At 41.8% G+C, this 12,579-nt stretch overlaps 1 protein-coding gene across 38 annotated transcripts in view; it reads left to right on the top strand.

Annotated features, from left to right (window-relative positions):
- SOX5 (SRY-box transcription factor 5) overlaps nucleotides 1–12,579 on the top strand; it is an 862,257-nt gene that overhangs the window by 250,374 nt on the left and 599,304 nt on the right. For 6 of the 38 annotated variants that reach the window (XM_039543986.1, XM_039543944.1, XM_039543679.1 and 3 more), the window contains one exon: nucleotides 10,364–10,450. The exons of 31 other annotated variants lie outside the window; for them this stretch is intronic. The gene's annotated coding sequence lies outside the window, so the exon portion shown is untranslated. Of the gene's footprint in view, nucleotides 1–5,108; nucleotides 5,196–10,363; nucleotides 10,451–12,579 lie in introns of those variants that run through there. One more of the 38 variants, XM_039543834.1, reaches the window with a different exon arrangement.

Genomic DNA, 12,579 nt, shown 5'->3' with positions numbered 1-12,579 from the left:
TACTCAATGCTTTTTTTGCTTCTGTCTTCACGAACAAGGTCAGCTCCCTCCCAGACTGCTGCACTGGGCAGCACAGCATAGGGAGGAGGTGACCAGCCCTCTGTGGAGAAAGAAGTGGTTCAGGACTATTTAGAAAAGCTGGACAAGCACAAGTCCATGGGGCCGGATGTGCTGCATCTGAAGATACTAAAGGAGTTAGTGGGTGAGATTGCAGAGCCATTGGCCATTATCTTTGAAAACTCATGGCGATCGGGGGAGGTCCCAGATGACTGGAAAAAGGCTAATGTAGTGCCCATCTCTAAAAAAGGGAAGGAGGAGGATCCGGCGAACTACAGGCCAGTCAGCCTCACCTCAGTCCCTGGAAAAATCATGGAGCAGGTCCTCAAGGAATCAATTTTGAAATACTTCAAGGAGAGGAAAGTGATCAGGATCAGTCAGCATGGATTCACCAAGGGCAAGTCATGCCTGACTAACCTAATTGCCTTCTATGATGAGATAACTGGCTCTGTGGATAAGGGGAAAGCAGTGGACATGTTATTCCTTGACTTTAGCAAAGCTTTTGATAGGTCTCCCACAGTATTCTTGCCGGCAAGTTAAAAAGTATGGGCTGGATGAATGGACTGTAAGGTGGATAGAAAGCTGGCTAGATAGTTGGGCTCACTGGGTAGTGATCAATGGCTCCGTGTCTAGTTGGCAGCCAGTATCAAGCAGAGTGCCCCAAGGGTTGGTCCTGGGGCCAGTTTTGTTCAATATCTTCTTTGATGATCTGGAGGATGGTGTGGACTGCACTCTCAGCAAGTTTGCAGATGACATTAAACTGGGAGGAGTGGTAGATACACTGGAGGGTAGGGATCGGATACAGAGGACCTAGACAAATTAGAGGATAGGGCCAAAAGAAATCTGATGAGGTTCAACAAGGACAAGTGCAGAATTCTGCACTTAGGACAGAAGAATCCCATGCACTGCTACAGACTAGGGACCGAGTGGCTAGGTAGCAGTTCTACAGAAAAGGACCTAGGGATAACAGTTGATGAGAAGCTGGATATGAGTCAACAGTATGCCCTTGTTGCCAAGAAGGCTAACGGCATTTTGGGCTGTATAAGTAGGGGCATTGCCAGCAGATCGAGGGACGTGATCATTCTCCTCTATTCGGGATTGGCGGGCCCTCATCGGGAGTACTGTGTCCAGTTTTGGGCCCCATGCTACAAGAAGGATGTGGAAAAATTGGAAAGAGTCCTGCGGAGGGAAACAAAAATGATTGGGGACTGTAGCACATGACTTGTGAGGAGAGGAGACTTGTGAGGGAACTGGGATTGTTTAGTCTGCAGAAGAGAAGAATGAGGGGAGATTTGATAGCTACTTTCAACTACCTGAAAGGGGGTTCCAAAGAGGATGGATCTAGGCTGTTCTCAATGGTACCAGATGACAGAACAAGGAGTAATGGTCTCAAGTTGCAGTGGAGGAGATTTAGGTTGGATATTAGGAAAAACTTTTTCACTAGGAGGGTGGTGAAGCACTGGAATGGGTTACCTAGGGAGGTGGTGGAATCTCCTTCCTTAGAGGTTTTTAAGGTCAGGCTTGACAAAGCCCTGACTGGGATGATTTAGTTGGGGATTGGTCCTGCTTTGAGCAGGGGGTTGGACTAGATGACCTCCTGGGGTCCCTTCCATCCCTGATATTCTATGATTTTATGATTCTCCTGTTGCTCAGGGCTTTGCCAAGCTGCAGTAGAGTGAAAACTGATAAGAGTCTAGTACATTTTCCTTCCTGCTTTTCAGAACCCTGTGTGGCTCCCCCTTCTCTGGTGCATTAAACATAAGCTGCTTGTATTCACTTTTAAAGTGCTTCACAATCAATCCCCACCCTACTTTTCCTCTCTTGTTCACTATTGAGCTCTTGATGGCTGCTTCTGATTGGCCCATGATGTCAGCTTCCATTGCCAACTTACTACATTTTCTAACAAGCACTTTTATGCTTTCTCTCATGCTGCACCTTGTGCTTGGGAAATGTTCCCCATATACATCTGCAAAGCTACTTTATTATTCTCCTTCAAAATCCTCCCCAAAACTCTCCTTTGCCATGGCACCTACAGAAAATGTGACAACAGTTAGGCTGTTGGTGTGCAGAGGCCACTGCCTATCATACTGACCAGTATTATCTCACTGTTTCCTTGTACACCTCCATCTGTTGTATCTTGTTTTATATTTAGACTGTAAGCTTTTTGAGGCAAGGGTATGGTTTTTGTTCTCTGTTTATACAGTGCCTAGCATAGTGGGGTCCTAGTCAACGACTAGGGTTCCTAGGTGCTACTGAATACAAATAATTCATTATCAGAAGAAGAAACAAAATACTAGAACAGACACTGGAGCTCTTCACTGAGAAGAAATGGAAGCCAGAAAACTAAGGAAGAAACAGAATAGAATCATAGAGACATACCTTGTTGCAGCAACCAGGATGCAAGGGGAAGGGTATTTTCTATTTCCAACCACTTCTGCATCCCCCAGCCACCTTCATAGTAGCCAGGAGGCCCTAGACTGGAAGAGAAGGGACAGAAAAAGGGAATGCTCCTTCTTTCCAGCAGCAACTGGATATTTCCAACTTAAAGGGCAGTTCTGCTCTGAACAATGACAATATGCTTACTTAACAAATATTACTCAAGAAATATGCTCCCTGTGTATATATTCAGACTCATGTTTTTCACTGTACCTTATTCTCATATATAAGGTTTTGCTCCTTTTAGCCCTACGAAGCCAGTACAACTCTAGAAGAGTAAACTGGATTCTGTTCTCACTCATGCATTATCAACAAAATGTTTAACTAAATGCCAGCTGCAAGCCAAATTTTGTCCTCTGTTATATGTGTGTAATCCCACTGAAAACAACTGGCTCTAGACAGGGAAGAAATTGAAGACAATGGGGAATGAGTGTAAGTGAGGAAAGCATATGGCCGTCAGAATCTTCATTATTGGTGATTGTGCGGGAACCAGTGAGAGCAAAGTTTGGCTTTCAGATCCCAGGTTGACTCTTCAATGCTGGTAGTTAGAAAAGGCTCTTCTCCCCTCCCCCCGCCAAATCTGCAAACTGAGCACATTTGATCTGGAAGTCAGAGAGAAACAATGACGGTTGCCAGCCCGTGATGCTGTTTATACAGTAGCTTTCCCACAACAGCACTCTGTAAGGTCCCTTTGCTCAAGTAGAAAAGAGAATGTTTAAGGCAATATTTTAAAAAGTATCTAGGTGATTTTTTTTTTGAATGCCTTAATTTTTGGGACCCAACCTGAGACACCTTAAATGGTCCTGATTTTCAGAAATAGCTGAGCAGCCATTGTCAGGAAACAGGCCTGCAGCAGAACCAGTCTGGGCTGCCTAGCGAGCGCAGCTGGCCTGAAGTAGGTTGCCTGGTTGGCTATGCTGCCTGATTGGTTAGGAGCGTCAGCAGACTGGCTCTTAAGCCAAGCAACAGAAGATGTTCAGTGGCTGTTCAAAGCATTTGCCCATGGCTGTGATAGCTCCTGCTCTCGCTTGTCCACAGCCTTGCACCTGCCTTGCCTCACTCCAGGTAACCTAGTTGTGACCCTGGGCTCCAACTCCCGGCTTCCTGACACCTGCTCCCACCACTAGGCCTGATGCCTGCTCCAGCCACTAAGCATCACTGCCCCCGTCCCAGTTACTGATGCCCACCCCCAAAGCTGGGGCACCCAACTTCACTAGCCACTTTGGAAAATATTGGGGCAGAAATCTGAAAAATCAACTGAAAACCGAAGTCTGCCAACCCAAACTTCTGTATCTGGATTTCTGCTTCTTTTCACACTGTGGAAAGGGTTAATTCTGAGGTACTCTATTGTATTAATGATGGTTCTCTCTTCTCAAAGCCCATTGGGCTCTTTCAGGGGCCTCTCAAAACAATGAGTGCAGTGAGGCTGTTCTGTCTAATTACTCCAAGACAGGGAAGCTAAAGAGGAATTAATGACAGTTGACAAGTGCAATTAATAATTATAGCAAAGCCGGGAGTCATGCAGCAGGCAGATGACAATAACAGGGTAACTGTACATGACAGCTTTCATCCGTTCCCTTCCCCCCTCCCTCCCAAAATGTGAGCTGCTATATGCAGTGGGGCTCGCACGACACACTGACAAGAAAAGAGAAGAAACTGCAATATGGTCACGAAGTTTAGGCTATTTCTAACCTTCCCATCCTCTTCCCCACCCCCACTTCTCTCCCAAGGAAAAACATCACAACAGCACAAACTTAATCACACAAGCTTCTGTTGGCTTTCACTATCAGGTGTTGACAAGGCTACTTAAAATTCATGTTGGTGGATTGGAAGGAGAGGGGGACAGGGAAAGGCAGCAGCAAGCTGCAGTTGAAGTGGGATTTCCATATCAAAGGCCAGGCCTTTGGCTCTGAATGGTAATTAAAGTACCCAGATTTCATCTCCTTGGTCAGCTCATGAAAAGGAAAAAAAAAAATTAGCAAGAAGATTTTTTCACTCCCTTTAGACTACAGTACAGCAAGCAGTAAATTAAATGAAAGTTGAGCTAAAAGGTGCCTAACGCTTCAATCTTTTGCATCTAATAGAATCTATGATGTTTTTAAAGCATTTATTCAGTTCACATCTTCATCTCACCGTGATTACAAAGGATATCATGTCTGCTTACACTTACTGGGCACACAGCTTGGCCTTCTCAGCGTTGTAGAAAGACTTCACTTGGCATTACCTTGCTGTTGTGTTATGGCCTTTTGATTAATAATAATAATTATTAATAAAAAAGTCTCTGTCATTTCTAGCTGACCATCACAGGAACTACAAACTCTAAGAACCAAATAAGTGTGATTTTAATGAGTCTTAGGGAACTGAGGTAATGAAATTCAACAGGCTTTTACTGCTAGTTCACTGGCTCAGACCTAGCCCAGGTAGTGACTGAAAGTTGTTGCCATGTGATAGGTACTTGGTGGCTTATGTGAAATATTTTGTCATTTCGGTCTAGTTCCCAGTGGACATGTATCCACACCCCATAAAGCACAAATGACACTTGTTGGCCATCTCAGTACAGAGAAGGGGGATTGAATGGTTGTGGATTCTGAACTGCCCACCCATCTCTAGAGCTGGTCCCATCCAGGTGACAGCTGAGGTACAGTGAAGTGTGAGGAATCCTGTGCTGCTCTTATCCATGCTTGTGCAGCTCCACACTCTGGGTAAGTAGAGGCTTCTGTGGCTGACTATGGCTAAATAAAGGGCTTCGGTCTCCAAAGCCACAGTCTGGCCTTTCACAAGCAATAAAATCGCACACAAAGCCAAATAGTTTCACTTCTGTTATTAGTGTCCTCGTTTACGCTTCGGTTTGTCCTTTTGTCTGTAGCTACCCAACACTTTCCTGAGGCGTTAGAACCTCTAATGTGAATTCCCACCCATCCAAAACCAGGGTCCAGCCTTCCTGTCCACACTGGAGAGGCTAGCCATGGGAGTGGGATGAGCCCGCTGAATTTCTTACATTCAGGGATCGGGCCCATGTAGGTATGTAAGGGGAGAGGGAAAAGGTCCTTGTTTTCCAGGGGCTGAGGTCATTTTAAGCCACAACTTTCCACAAATGCACATTTCTAGTTTAAAGGCCACCAGGATGTGCCTTTCTCAGCTACCTCAGTTCTTGGGGTTGCGTCACAGCCCATTAAAAACCAATAGGAAGGTTTCCATTGACTTCAGTGAGTATTGGATCAAGCCCCTGGGCTCTAACTCTGCAGACCAGAAGTTCTAACACGTTTTCCTGCTGGTTCAGTAATGAGTGTTGAGCTGTTTCTTTAATATAGCAAACGTATGCCCCCTAACATAACCATTCAGGCTGCTTTGAGAGTCCACATTATTGATGTGGGCCTGAGTTGCTGGTTGCATTTCTGTTTGTATTGGCACAGCTTTCATGAGGGGAGGGTGCAACACTACTGTCATAGTCCTGTGCCTTCAAATGAAATGAGAAATAACCACAGCAGGATCAAACAAATTTTAAGAAGTGTGTGTGGTTGGGGGAGGGGGGCGGAGAATGAAATTATTTTTTCTGGGGTGTATTTTGTTTCTGCTAGAACACATTTCAAGAACTTAAGGAGAGATGAGCCTGAACTAAAACACTGAACCCCAAAACACTCTGAAATTCAAGGGATTTCAAATCTGGATTCAGATCTAAATTCTGAAATTGCCTTCTCCTTCCCTTTTCTTTCTTCTTTGTGCTTTCCCTCCCTCTGTCTTTCTCTCTCTCTCTCTCTAAATCTCTTCCCCTTCTGCCCCCCCCAGCTCAAGTGCATCATTTTCTGCTATTGTGTTTAAAAAAAACTCTGCTGCAGGGGCTCTGAAATGAATAAAAATGTAATCCTCAGTGCGCCCATTGTGCGCTTTCATTTGTTTTTGCTGTATCGATTTATCAGCGGAGGGAAATTACTCGCTGGAAGAGAGGATGCCAGTCAGAATGACATTTATTTCATAGTACAAGGAGGCTCTCCAGCGTGTTTCCATGTAACCCAGATATTGGAGCTGTAAAAGGGCTTGTAACAAGGTTTAGTGCTATGATTAGATCGTGTGGAGCACCTTGCTTTCATAACAACAGGCACTCGGCTGGAGCCAAGGCCTCCGGTTATGGTCAACTTTTTTTTTTTTTTAACTATTCCTTTTTTTACATAGACACAATATTCAGCTCACCACCCCCAAAATATTTCTGAATCAAAAGCAAAACCCAATAAGCCTATGAAATCCCATTCGGCTTTTATAAGAGGGCTTGAGTTTTCATGTCATCAACTTTTTTTTTTTAAGATAAAATACTCAGTTATTAATCTTTTTAGCTTCTTTGTGCTATCTTGCATTTCTAGTGAAATAACCCCTTGATTTTAATTCACCAAAGCAAATCTCTGCTAGTGATTGTGCCTTACATTTGCTCAAGGCTAACAATTACCTGTAAAATGAAACGTATGCTTTACCCAAAAACTGTAATAGTTTTATACGTGTTGCAAATAAAAATGTGACTCTGCAGACTGAATATCAGGCCTGGAGTCCCCGATAGGCTGCTGTTCATAAATGCCTGGTGCTGAGGAACATAGGAATTGCCACACTGCCTCAGATCTGAAGTCCATCTTATTCAGTATCCTGCTTCTAACAGATGTTTCATATGAAGGTGCAAGAAATCCTACAGTAGGCATATGTGGGACATCGATCTGCCCAGGGGAGTCTTCTAACATCTAGTAGTTAGAGATTGGCTTAAGCCCCCCATCATGAGGTTTTATATACTTTTTAAAACTTTTTTTTAGTATTACTGTTATAACGCTGGGTATTCTTCCTATGCTTGTATTCATTCTTACATCTATATAAATATATAATCTCTTTTTGGCTCTGGATAAATTATTGGCTTCAGTGCATGGCAATGAATTCCATTCATATGTTGCATGAAAAAGGACTTGTTTAGAAAATGAATCCAATGATCTCTTCGTCTCCCCAATCATAGCTTTATATGAATCCATTCTGCATGGGATTACAGGAAGACTTAGGGTTGCCAGGCATCTGGTTTTCGACCGGAACACCCAAAATTAGTGTGCATTTTGGATACTAATGTCCTTGTGCCTCAGTTCCCCATGTGTAATATGGGAATAATTTTACTTTACCTCATAGTCATGTTGTGAAGATAAGTTCATTTCTGTTTGATACACTCTCTTAGTGATGAACACCATGGAAAAGCCATGAGGAAATTTAATGATTCTGTCTTCATAGCATGGTGCAACTTGTGTGCAGTCAATAAGACCTAGGGTCATACAGTAAATGCGGAGGACCATGCAAGATATTAAATACCTGTTTATTAAGTGAACCCCATCTATTCTGTGTTCTGAAGGAGGCAGAGGTCCTGTGGAAAAAATAGTATATGATCATGTAATTAAAGAATACATCATATTGCATACTCATAAAGGGGCTGAATTAAGTTTGCACAAGCAACCTTAATTCTGATATTTCCTAATTTTTGAGTGTTTGATTTTGAGTTAATGGTCTTTTAATTTAGGGTGTGTTGTTTTATTTTCTGTAATATGCAAACAAAATATTTGCCAAGGTATTTACTCTGACTTGTTCAAGGTTACATCGTGCATCTGTGGCAGAGCTGAGAATAGAAGCTCTGAATCCTTGTTTCCAGTCCTGTGCTCCGACTACTGCATTACACTCTTCTCAGTAGAAAATAAGAAGAAAACAAGACACATAGTGGCAGATCTCTTAACACGGATAATCAAATATGTGCTCTAATGAGAAAAGGAAAATTTAAAACAAGATTTAAAGACTGACTCTTGTGACTTGGAGTGGGAAGAGGGAGGTTTAGGTACATGTTGCATCCTTAATTAATAGGAGCTCCTTACATTGAAGCATTCAGACTTGGTAGTGAAGTACATAACACTGACCTCAATTGTTCATTGGCAAGATTTTCAAAAGTGCCTAAATGAGTTGGGCAACTACCTTCCAGTGAGGCATCTGATTGATTTAGGTGATTTTAAAAATCATACCCAATGTCTCCACTGTGTGAACATCCACAAAGTACTGACTAAGTTCCCAAGGTCAGATTTTCAAACAGATTTGTGGAAAAAACATGCAGATCTAAATAACTGTAAGTGCAATTTTGTACATGCAGTTAGTAGTGGGCATGACAGAATAATAATACCTACCTCTTTTATAGTACATTTCATCTGTAGATCTCAAAGTATTTTACAAAGAAGGTCAAGATCATTAATCTGATATTACAGATGGGGAAACTGCGGCACAGAGAGGGTAGCAGGTACTAAGGTGTCTAAATTACTTAAAATGAACCTTCAAATTGTTGTGGATGCCAAACCTTCACAATTATTTGTGCCTGTACAATTGTGGTTTTTAAAAAACCAGAAATCTAGTTATAACTGGGCTGAAAACTTGGTCCCCCACCTTCTGTCCCAGCATGCACTGAGCTCCATATAAAACCTGTGAGGAATGTCCTGTATGTTTTGTCTTGACTATAAAAAGCCATGTTTAGGTTGGAGTCAGCTAACACAATCTAGCTAAGACCAACCTGACTTGAGGACTTTTCTGAGCGTAGATGCAAGGTAATACCTTAGTTCATTTTTAGCTAGGTGAGGGGTAGTCCAGGCTAGAGTCAAGTTACAATTGTGGTAGGCTAGGTCATGTTAGTTAAGCTTGACCACTTTTTCTAATCTAGACAAACCTTATTCGTTGTTCTAAAGTCCTGGTCAGGAAGACAGACAGCACAAGGGAGAGAGCAATTCTGAACTCTGGAAATTAAATGGGGATTTCCATTTAATTGGAAATGGAAAGTGTGGGGATTCTGGTTGGATAGCTTGGAGAAGAAGGAGGTAACAGTACTGCTTAATTAACATAGATAGGCAACTTGCATACTACTATATATAATGTAACAAAGTGCAGGAAAAAGAGCATTGCTGTTACTCACTGTGACAGGCTGGCATTGTTTGCCTGAAATACTCCACCCTCTGGGCAGGTATTAATTCTGCCAAGAAAGCATGAAGTGTTTTGTAGGTGTAGATGAATGTTGAGGATAGGAGGAGCAGGAATAGGTCTCAGGGTGAGGGGAATAGAATTTTTTTGAAATGACAGGCCCTGAGGGAAGGAACTCCTGGAGCAACTAAGTCTATGGGGAGGCTTAGGTTGGGCTAAAATAGCGTTATGGGCAGCCAGGCATGAAGAGAAGGCTTATGCTGGGTTTTTCTGTGATAATGTTTGGGAATTAGCATTTTTTGTTGTTAAAGTATGCTGTAGGGTGATGCTTTTTAGACTCTGGGTATGAGCAGTTCTACTTGGAGTGGAGTGTGTAGACTCCACCCACATGTAAGAAAAACTATATTGTTTAAAAGGTGTAGTCATGCAAAAAAAATGCTGCAGTACTATACGTTCTAAGACTAGCTAGGTCTAGAGAAATGTATGTAAAACCAGTGCACTACTCACATTTGGTAGTGTCATGAAAAACTTTTGCAAGTCTCATGACACAAACACACAAGTGGATGATATAATGTGAATAGAGCAACACTCTAGCAAAACCTTATTTAAAATGAAATGATTTTAATCCCGCTTAGGCAAGAAATTACTTTAATCAAGAAAATTGATTTTAATTTAAAAGTGTAGTAGCATTTACAGCTGCATCCAAGTAATAATTTCTCCCCACTGGTGTATCAGAAAACAGCTTCCAAAATGGCTAACATCCAGAATCAATTAGTTTCGTTTAAGATTTTCAAATGTCATTGTTGTAGGGTTTTTTTTAAAGTAAATCTTTCCAGTTATCTGTCTGAAAATTTTGTATGAAAATTGGTCTAGTTAGAACTTGCATTAGAGTTTTCCCACTCATGTTTTCTAGCCCAGAGCAGAATGACAAAGGAGCTGAAGAGCAATTGTCATCACCATTAAAAATGGTACCCGTGATCTCCACACAGTAGTGTCTGAGGTAATGCCGTTTTCTACCTATATTTTGAATAGGAAATACTGCAATTTCCCAGATATCACTGGGTTTGTAAACAGTGGCACGCACTCAGCATATACAAGGCATGCGTTGCATGCCCCAGGATCAGCTGTGGCCATGGGACAATTCGGCGAGAACATGGGGACAAAATAGGGTTGCCAATTTTGGTAAGATGTATTCCTGGAGATTTCATCACATCACATAATCATTAATTAAAGATTAGTCTTTGATTCCCGGAGACTCCAGGCCAATCCTGGAGGGTTGGCAACCCAAGGACAAAATGGTGTCCTCCACACAGCATAACCTTGCACACACCCTATGTATGGTAAGGTCATGCCACATATAGGATGCCATTTTGTATGCAAGTGTACAATTGCATGTCTGATTAAAAATGTTATGGCATGGCACTAACTATTAGTAAATATTGGCATTATAATTGTGTATTTTGGTAGAGGGAACAAGAACTTTACATGGAACCTTATAGTGCTTAACTTAGGGTCAATTTTCAGTGCACGTGGATTTATTGATGACCTTACATTTATATAATACTCTTTTCCAAGGAAGGCCTTTTGGAAAAGATTTACAAACTATTTACTACATAACTAGCTATAGACCGGAAATGGCTTTCCTGTTCTGCGAAAAATTTTTCAAAAGTTCCAAAAAATTTTCCATTGTGCTTCAGAACAAAATGGAAACCTTTCAAAAAATTTAGAGAGAGTTTCTGTGAAAAATTTTGATTTCAACAAATCAGCATTTTCTAATGAAAAAACATTCTGAAAAATTCCCGACCAGCGCGTTCTCTCTCTCTCGCACATAAACTCTTTGCCCATCCTGGAAAGACGGCCAGTTCTGGGGTGGAACTTGGCAGAAGCTTAATAGTTAAGATGGGATGTTAGTGAGAATATAGGGCTGGTGTAAACTGGCATAACTCCGTAGACTTGGAGTTTTCTGTAGCAAAACTTCAGTGGAGCCATGTGACTTTTACCAGCTGTGGACTTGGCCCACTGTGCCTAACTGAAGCTTCAAGAGGAGTTGTGGAAACACAGGATATAATTTTACAAACTGGAATTTGGTCAGAGAATCTTAAATGCTCGTGCAGCACCTTGGTTTTATGTTTAACCCACCAAACAAGGCTATGAAAGCTAATGTGATTTGAAGATCTAAATGCTTATAGGCTAGCTGAATATTTACATAACTGAGTATAATAGCTGTCCTCTCTAGATGGAACTGTTTATAACATCCCTCCATCACAGTGAAGGATTGGGAGAAAAAGAAGGAAAGTATGCAGGTGCAAGTGGTAGCTCTGTAATACTTGCAGTGTTTTGAGAACCTCAGAATCATAGATTCATTCAGAGACTTTAAGGCCAGAAGAGATCACTGCCGTCATGTAGGTTGCCCCTTTCCATAAAAGGAGGCCTTAGTATTGTACCTACTAAATTGCTGCACCAAACCCAATGGGATGAAAAGTACTATACAGGTACAAATTGCTAATTAGAAATAATAATAGTCACACAAATAATTGTTAATTTTAATTGTAATATATTGGGAAGATATGGGAGTGAGAGCCAGATACAACGGAGACACTTTCTGAAGTAAAATCAAACACATTCTTTGGGAAATCTTGCACTGCAATGTTTGTTCATCACTGAATTTTGCTTTCACTTACAAGTGTGAACTGGCAGATTAGAGACGTCCAAGGGCTCATTCACTGTGAGGTTTTGAAGGTGATTTCAGTTTAATGCAACCAGATAATTGTAGCCCTGGGGCTTGGCTAGGTTGTAAAGCTGCTAATCCAGATAATATTATCCGATCACATGTTGTGCTTATATGAGAGACCTCTGCCTTTAATAGCTCTCCCCATGCTGGTAAGTGTTTTCTAGTTTCAGCAACCCTATAAAAATGAAACACAGGCTAACATTAAGCTCTGGAACAAGTCACTAGTGTTGTGCAATATTGGGACCCTAATATGTGGCACATATTATATATGGGCTCACCATGCTGCCATGAATATGTACTTTTCCCTCCTTCTTAACACTAGGCAAAATCTTTGTACTAGGCACTGACAGGCCTGAAAAGTGAAGTCTTTATTTAGCTATAGGCCAGATGTAGTGAAA

The sequence above is a fragment of the Mauremys reevesii genome, linkage group 1 (genome assembly GCF_016161935.1).
Source record: "Mauremys reevesii isolate NIE-2019 linkage group 1, ASM1616193v1, whole genome shotgun sequence".
In the NCBI taxonomy this organism is placed as follows: domain Eukaryota; kingdom Metazoa; phylum Chordata; order Testudines; family Geoemydidae; genus Mauremys; species Mauremys reevesii.
This window is presented reverse-complemented; position numbering and strand designations above follow the sequence as displayed.